Below are 7,070 nucleotides of genomic sequence, written 5' to 3' on the forward strand. Positions count from 1 at the left end.
TGAGAATGGGAAGCTTATCATCCATGAAAATTCCATCACCCTCTTCTAGAAGTGACATCCCTCCAAAATCAAATAGGGAGATGCTGGGGCTGAGTACCTGGTGGAGTCCACCAGCACCTTCACCACCATGGAGAAGGCTGGGTCTCACTTGCAGGGAGGAGCCAAAAGGATCATCATCTCTGCCCCCTCTCCCCATGTTCATGATGGGCATGAACCATGAGAAGTATGACAACAGCCTCAGGATCATTAGCAATGCTCCTGATGACCTTGGTCAGAGGTGATAAGCACTACCAACTGCTTATTACCTCTGATCTATAGATGACCTTTGCCAGAGGTGATAAGCACCACCAACTGCTTATCACCTCTGATGTATAGACGACAACTTTAGTATAGTGGAAAGCCTCATGACCGCAGTCCACACCATCACTGCCACCCAGAAGACTGTGGATAGTCCCTCTGGGAAAGTGGGATGTGATGAATGCAGGGCTCTTCAGAACATCATCCCTGTCTCTACTGGTGCTGCCAAGGCTGTGACAAAGTCATCCCTGAGCTGAATGGGAAGCTCACTGGCAAAGCCTTTCATATCCCACCACCGATGTGTTGGTCATGGATCTGACTTGCTGTCTGGAAAAATCTGCCAAATATAATGACATCAAGAAGGTGGTGAAGCAGGTATCCGAGGACCCCTTCAAGGGCATCCTGAGCTATGCTGAGCACCAGGTTGTCTCCTCCAACTTCAACAGTGACACCCACTCTTCAACCTTCAATGATGGGGCTGGCATTGCTCTCAATGACTACTTTGTCAAGCTCATTTCTTGGCATGACAATGAATTTGGCTACAGCAATAGGGTGGTGGACCTCATGGCCCACATGGCCTCCAAGGAGTAAGACCCCTGGACTACTAGCCCCAGTGAGAGCACGAGAGGAAGAGAGAGGCCCTCCCCGCTGGGGAGACCCCGCCACACTCAGTTCCCAGCACACTGAAAATCTTCGCTCCTCAGTTTTCATGCAGACCCCCTGAAGTGGGAGGGGCCTAGGGAGCCCCACCTTGTCCTGTACCATTCAATAAAGTCCCCTGTACTCAGCCAAAAAAAAAAAAAAAAGTAAAAAGTATAAGAAGACCTTACAAACAACAGATGGCACATGTTTGCATTGACTTAAAGATATGATTAGAAACCAATACCATTAGTCTGAGGTGAGAAAAGCTACAAATCTATATAATGCAATTGTATTTTATTACAGTAGGCTAGATTGTGCTTCATTTAAAAACAACTTCCAAATCTCAACATCACATCCAAAAAATAATTGATTTATTTCTCTTTTTCATTGTAAATTTCAGGTCAGTGCAGCTGACACTAGTCAGGCACCCACACTGATAAAGGTTTAATCTTCAATAATTACTTTGGCAGAGAAAGAGATGGGAGCAAAAATTAAGCATAGTTCTTAAAATTTCTGCTCAGAAGCAGCTACATGGCACTTCCATTCAGATTTCATCAGGAGGAATAAAGCATATAAGTATGCCTAACATCAAAGTGAGTGAGAATCCAACTTTTTTTTTGAGACAGAGTCTCATTCTATTGCCCAGCCTGGAGGGCAGTGGCACAATCTCTGCTCGCTGCAACCTCCAACTCCCTGGTTCAAGTGATTCTCCCACCTTAGCCTCCTGAGTAGCTGGGATTACAGGCACATGCCACCATGCACAGCTAACTTTTTGTGTATTTTTTTTATTTTATCAGAGACGACATTTCACCATGGTGGCCAGACAGGGTTTCACCATGTTGGCCAGCATGGTCTTGGGCTCCTGATCTTGTTATCTTCCCACCTTCGCCTCCCAAAGTGCTATGATTACAGGCATGAGCCACTGTGCCTGGCAGGGTGTCCAATTTTTCTATGTGATGGAAAGGAAAGGAATGGAATATTTGTCAATAGACTGATGATGATTAACAACCATACTGAGGCCAGGCGCAGTGACTCAGCTGTAATCCCAGCACTTTGGGAGGCCGAGGTGGGCAGATCACATGGTCAGGAGTTCAAGACCAGCCTGACCAACATGGTAATACCCTGTCTCTACTAATAATACAAAAATTAGCAGGGTGGAAGGCACCTGTAATCCCAGCTACTCAGGAGGCTGAAGCAGAAGAATCATTTGAAGAGGCAGAGGTTGCAGTGAGTCAAGATCACACCACGGCACTTCAGCCTGGGTGACAAAGTGAGACTCTCTCTAAAAAAAAGCAAACAAAAACAAAAACAGCCAAATTGATGAAAGATGCTCACAAAATTTGATTGCGTTTATGGGTGGACATAATTTAGAAATTCCTATGTATCAGACCTAGCAAACTCTGCTTGGAGCTTGAAAGAGTTAATTTTACCACAAGAAAGAGGAGGCGGAGGAGGAGGAGATTTATCTCTTAAGAAATAAACTTATAGAACTCTTTCCCTCAAAAGTTGCTACAGACTCAAAAATACTTCATAAAAAAGTCTAAATTAGTATATGAAATTGAATCCATGTCAACTAAGAAACTGAGAATTAAAAATTGTAAGATATCTCAACATCCCCAGTTGCTGAACACTCAGTTGGTATTTTATTTGTTGTTTTGATTGGTTGGTTGTTTGGTTGGTTTTGTAAACAGGTAAGCTTGGTATTAATACAATGTGCTAATTTAGTGGTGACAACATTACTGGGCATCCATAAAAACAAATATAATGTGTCTTGAAATTTGAGTTTTCTGTCAGCCCATGTTTTACCTATTCAATCTGTGAAAGAAGACAGTCCCACTTTGTAGCCTAAAATGTATTGGGGCTAAAAAATCCAGGGAAGACACTTCATGCACTATCAAGTGTATGAACCCAGAGATGTAAAGTACAGTGGTCCTGAACTGCTCTGAGACTTGTAGGGTCGTTATTGATGCACGTGTGACATGAAACTATCCTCTCTCTCCTGGAAAAAAATTAAGGCTGATCAAGTCACTTGTGGCTCTAATCTCAAATACAGTATCAAACAGCGTTCCCCAATGATTACTTAGATAACAAGGGAAGATTATAAAAGTGTAAGGGGATGCCCTTTTGATTACTGATCAAATCCTATCCATGAACTATGAACTTGGGAGACTTCTTTTAGTTTCCAGTCTTCATCCTTAGAGAGGGAAGTAATCAAGTAATCCTTTTAATAAGCCTTTGAAAAAATTTTAAAATCTCAAGCAGAGGAAGGCCCAAAAAACATAAATAGGATATATACACACACACACACACATGGACACACACAAACTCACACACATATTTATCTTAAAATCCCAAACTTAAACCATTTGTCTTACTAAAAAGAAAAAAGCAATTAGTTTGTGTGGCAAAGGAAAGAGAATCTCTTCTGATCATTGTTAGAGAATCCTGGAACAAGGGTTATTGGTTCAATTTTAGAGATGAAGAAACTGGGGACAAGTCATCAACACAAAATCCAAAACTGATCTCTATTCACTTTCACTTTCTGAAGCCTCATCTCCCTTTTTACTTGTCTATCCAGCTCAAATCCCTGCCTTTTCCTGCCAGAATTTCTGAATCCAGGATCAGGGAAGTCCCCAGTAGGCTGCATTCTCAAGAAATGCTGATACACACCTCCCCACCCACAGGCTTTCCCCAGACCCTTCATTTGTTTCCTAAGAAGTTCTGGGAGACATTTACTTATTAATCTTTGTATCAGGGTTTATATTTTAAAACAAAATTTAAGATGGTGATTGCTTTTGATGAAACAAGGTATTCTTTGTGTTGGGAACAAGGAATTTTAATAGGAAAGAAATGTAAATGAAGGCTTTTCTGGTGTCCTTAAAATCATACCTCCACACTATCAGCCTTCATTGAGGGGTGGCTTTACTCTGATTCTTCTGATTCAGATATCAAAAATCTACTATTCAAAGATGACTACCCTTGAGAAAGACCCATAAATTATGAAATTTAAACCAGAAGAAAAGGTTTCAATAATATAGGTCATGCAGGGAATGATTTCAGACACTTAATCCAAGCACAGTGTTTAAAAGCAGAGAAAATCCGGCCGGGCGCGGTGGCTCAAGCCTGTAATCCCAGCACTTTGGGAGGCCGAGGCGGGTGGATCACGAGGTCAACAGATCGAGACCATCTTGGTCAACATGGTGAAACCCCGTCTCTACTAAAATTACAAAAAATTAGCTGGGCACCGTGGTGCGTGCCTGTAATCCCAGCTGCTTGGGACGCTGAGGCAGGAGAATTGCCTGAACCCAGGAGGTGGAGATTGCGGTGAGCCAAGATCGCGCCATTACACTCCAGCCTGGGTAGCAAGAGCGAAACTCCGTCTCAAAAAAAAAAAAAAAAAGCAGAGAAAATCCATGAGTACCCCTATTGTCTTTGGCTCAGAGATGAGTCATCTACTTTCTTTGTTTTTTTCTGTCAGTCACTTACCCTGTGGCTCTCTTCTCATTAAAACACCCACAGATGTTTCCAGATTGGGTATTGCACTCTTGTGTCACAGCTCACTGAATCTCCATATTGTATAGCATATGATCTCTTTTAGTTAGTGCTCAGAAGCATTTGAACACAAGATTGGCATAAAGATAATCAGAACTGATCAGAGGCAAATCTGTAGCTAAAGACATGGTATCCAAAGGAAATAGATGCCTACCAAAATTTGCCCTATACTTCAGCTAAAGAAAGACAGGAAAACAAAGAGAAGCTACTTTCCAGTAAGTTTTGATCCTGGCCCCATTTTCCCATGGCTATGTGGCACACCAGCAAACACTTCAGTTGAATTTCCTTGCTGCTACTTGTCTCTCTCTTTGTTTCTTTTTCCTCAGTGTTGCAACTTGATTACCTAAGGCTCATCAACTCACTTAAATAAGCATAAGTGGGAATTTTTACTAAACACTTTTCCAAAAAATATTCAGTATTGTTCGTTGAAGTGAATTATCTAATGTATGAAAAACGAAGCAGCCGTGAATTAACTAATGTATGAAAAACACTAATTAACCCCTTTCACTATCATCACCCTTTGCTTCTAGCCTTTTAATGTTCAGAGAGATATTTAGAATATTCCTCTTTTCTGAGAGTTCTACATACATGTAAAAAGCTAAATCTAATAGATGAGTCTAGAACAAAATGTAATCTGGCAATGGGACTTTTTTCTGCATCTTTTCATTAGATGTCTGGGCTCCAGAGACTACAAGTTGACCCGCAGCTCAACAAACTTCTAGAGATATTTACTATGAGCCATTGCCTGTATCATAGATACATGGATACAAAGGAGAAAAAAAAATCTCAGTTCCTGCCATTGTGTTTTTCACAGTCTCTCTTCACAGGAAAGAGAAGTAAGAAGTAAAATAATCTGTAACTGTACTGGTGACTCTAGAAAGCAGACTTTTTGCCAAGAGGTATTAAAAATAATCCTCAGAGTGGAGCATGAAGTGGACTGGTGCTTCCATGATATTGATAATGTTGTGATTTTTTTTTCTTAAATGTAGGCATTTCAGTTTGTGCCTTTATGTACTCTTTTCTGCATGAATTTCTGTATGGACTTTGCATGTATTTCGTATTTCTATATTCTTCATACATTATTTTAATTTTTAAAATGTTTGAAAATCCCTTACATGAATTACATATTTTTAGTTCTAAATCCAGCACTATTTCCCAATACCATGCTAGTGATATGTCTACTACTTACCTAAGTATGTTTTTAGACAAGGGGTGATAAAAACAAATGAACAGCAACAAAAACAATGTTTCCTTACTGAAGTGCTACAGTGTGCTATGCACTGATCAGGCATTAGGCCTCCAAAGCCACAGTATAGGAAAGAAGTGTCTTGGCCATGATAGTTCTCAAACTGAGACTTACAGCTGACTGTGCTGTGCTTTTAGGCACAGCGTTCAGGGCGAGAAGGGAGTGAAGAAAGTGTAAGGCCAGTTGCCTCTCTGGGAGCTCGGACACACCCATCCCTCACCCCACCTGAAAATTACATCACTAGAATACGCCCATCATCTAGCTCCACCTTGGAAATCCCTTCTGCACTCAGCACTAAGCTCTGCACCTGGCACCTAGCCTGCCTTGGAAATCCCCTCTGCACTCAACACTAAGCTCTGCACTGGGCACCTAGCCAGCTCACTGGAAATCCTGCCTACCTACCAATAGCAGCTTGCCCCATCCACGTCCTGTTTCTCCACAGCCAATCAGAACGCCTTCCCTCCCTATAAAACCCCACACCTGAGAGGAGTCTGGTGTGACTTCTCTGGCCTCTTTCCCCAGGACCACAAAACCTTGCCCGGGAGCCAAATAAATTGGCCTCTAACTGTTCTCATGCAGGCCTCAGTTTCCTCATTTTAAACTTAGCAATAAACCTCAAAAGACAATAACCCTTACAGAAAGAAAAAAGAATTTAAAGATATTCAGGTGGGTGAAACCCCGTCTCTACTAAAAATACAAAAAATTAGCTGGGCATGGTGGCGCATGCCTGTAATCCCAGCTACTCAGGAGGCTGAGGCAGGAGAATTGCTTGAACCCAAGAGTCGGAGGTTGCAGTGAGCCGAGATCACGCCATTGCACTCCAGCCTGGGTAACAAGAGTGAAACACCATCTCAAAAAAAAAAAAAAAAAAGATATTCAGGTGAAATATGTTCTTTCCATTTAATTACTAGCCCACACCATTTACTATTATTTCCTGCTCATCTGTTTCACATATTCTACCCACCTGGATGGCCCAAGAGAGCATTCAAATTTCCCAAGAAGTTCTAGGCTCTTCTATTCTCACTGCTACTCTGTGCATTTCAAACTTTCAAGTCAGCATCAAGCTGTATGAGGAATCATCAAGCAGCCTCCCAGATCTCCAAGCAGCTGTCGCATGGTAAACACAGATTTATAGTCCAGGCTAGGTAGTGCCCACATCAATAAAACTAAGAGTCCACTATCTTCTATTATGGAAACTATGGAAAGGCTAGTGGATTCCTCATTAACCTTTTAAATAATCCCAGCAGTCAGCACTATCATCCTTAGTGCTGCAAGTTGACCCATAGCTCAACACATTTATAACCAAAGGAGAAAAAGAAATCGTAACCAGTTT

The 7,070-nt window shown here is 41.7% G+C and overlaps 1 pseudogene; it reads left to right on the forward strand.

Moving 5' to 3' along the window:
- Positions 1 to 216: 216 nt before the first annotated feature.
- LOC144577912 (glyceraldehyde-3-phosphate dehydrogenase pseudogene) lies at positions 217 to 3,029 on the forward strand (annotated as a pseudogene).
- Positions 3,030 to 7,070: the final 4,041 nt, after the last annotated feature.

Source organism: Callithrix jacchus, chromosome 10 (assembly GCF_049354715.1).
Source record: "Callithrix jacchus isolate 240 chromosome 10, calJac240_pri, whole genome shotgun sequence".
Lineage (NCBI taxonomy): Eukaryota > Metazoa > Chordata > Mammalia > Primates > Cebidae > Callithrix > Callithrix jacchus.